Source organism: Echinops telfairi, unplaced genomic scaffold (assembly GCF_000313985.2).
Source record: "Echinops telfairi isolate 266 unplaced genomic scaffold, ASM31398v2 ScPeMD7_11;HRSCAF=52, whole genome shotgun sequence".
Taxonomy (NCBI): domain Eukaryota; kingdom Metazoa; phylum Chordata; class Mammalia; order Afrosoricida; family Tenrecidae; genus Echinops; species Echinops telfairi.
This window is the reverse complement of record NW_022103908.1, coordinates 15,620,096-15,622,232: the sequence shown is the minus strand read 5'-3', so window position 1 is coordinate 15,622,232 and position 2,137 is coordinate 15,620,096.

Here is a 2,137-nt window from a genome sequence, read left to right as displayed (position 1 = left end):
TAAATCAAGCTTGAGAAACTTCATTCAATCCATCTTCTCTGATCACTGTGCACCAAGATGGAAATCAACAATAAATAGAATAGATAAATAAAGAAAATAACTTGGAGACTAAATAACTCAATTCTCATAAAGAAATGAGTAATGGTCCAAATAAGAGAGGAAATTAGTAAATTCCTAGAAACTAATGAGAATTTTAATACAACATACCAAAACCTATAGAAGACAGCAAAAGCATTTATCAGAGGCCCTGTTATTGCAATAAATACACAAATGCAAAAAGAGGAGAGGATCATGGTCACTTTCCTAACAGAGCACTTCCAATAATTAGAATAGAGGCAGCAGCATAATCACTCCAACAACAAAAGAAAAGAAATCATAAAAATAAGAGCAGAAATAAATGAATTGGAAAACAGAAGAACAATGGGGAAAAACAACAAAACAAGAAGCTAAGTCTTTGCAAGGATTAACAAAAAGGGAAAATTGCTAGCAAATTTACCAAAGGAAAATAAGGAGCACGTGTCAATGTCAAGAATTAGGGATGAAACAGGGAAGGTCACAATGGACCCCAATAAAATAAAAATATAAATAACACAGTACTATTAAAGACTGTATGCTAACAAATTCAAAAACATGGGAGACATGGAAAGATACTTAGATAGCACTCTCTACCTGAATTATCGCATATGGACATTAAGAACTTGAACATACCCACAGCAAAAGAAGAAATAGATAAGGTCATCAAGAAGCTCCCAATTAAAGAAGCCCCAGTTCAGATGGCTTCACAAGATAACTCTACCAAGCATTCAGAGAAAAACTGACACCAACCCTACACAAACTCTTCCAGAACACAGAAAGGGACAACAAACTCCCAAATTCATTCTAGGAAGCCAGCATAGCCTGGGCAAAGAACCCACAAGAATAGAATGCTACAGATCAATACCTTCCATGAACATAGATGAAAAACTGCTCAGCAAAACCTTGGCCAATAGAATCCAACAATATCAAATAATAATAATACACTATGGCCATGTGGGATCCATATCAGGGATGTAGAGACAGTTTAACATTCAAGAATAGTTAATGTAATTCATCATATTAACAAGAAAAAGAACAAGAACCATATGATCTTATCAACTGATGCAGAAAAAGCACTTGATAATATCCAACGCTCATTCCTAATAAAAACTCTCAAGAAGATAAGATTGGGAAGGAAAATTCTCAAGACAGAAAAATACCATACAAAAAAACAATAGCCAATATAACATTCAATGCAGAAAAGTTGAAAATATTTCCTCTGAATAAAGGGTCCCAACAAGGTTATTCCTCTTCCCCACTTTTATTCAACATTGTGCTGGAACTCCTAGCCAGTACCATAAGACGATGGTAAGAGATCAAGGGAGTAGAATTGGGTAAAGGAGAATTGAAGCTTTCTCTATTTGCAGACAATATTTTTTTTATACATTGAAAATACCAACGTGTCCAAAATAGGATTACTGGAAACAATACAGGTGTCTGGTAGTGTATCAGGACAAGCTTAACAAGCACAAATCAATTGGTTTCCCACATACCATTGATGGGAATACAGAAAAAGAAATCAAGGAAACAATACCATTCATCATAGCCACAGATAAGTTGAAATACTTAGGAATAAACCAAACCAATGGAGGTAAAGGCTTGTACTAAGAAAACTACAGAACATTAGTACAAGAAACCAGAAGGGAGCTATACAAAATAGAGGAAGATCCCATGTTGGTGGATCAGAAGACTAAATATTGTGAAAATGTCAATATTATCTAAAGCACTAGACAGATTCAGTGCAATCCCAACCAAATCCCAGGACTATACTACAAAGAAATGGGGAAAAATTATCACTAACTGGAGAGAGAAGCCCAGGACAGGTAAAGAAGCCCTCACAAAGAGCAAAGTAGGTGTTCTTGCTCTACATGACCTCAAAACAGCCTGGTGCTGGTATAATGATAGCTATGCAGAACAATGGATCAGAAACATAAACATCTGTATAAGGAAAATTGATTTTTGACAAAGGGCCCCCAATAAAATATATGGGAAGCAGACACCCTCTTCAATAAATGGTGTTGAAAAGTTGAATATCCACGTGCAGAAGATGCAGACAAGACCC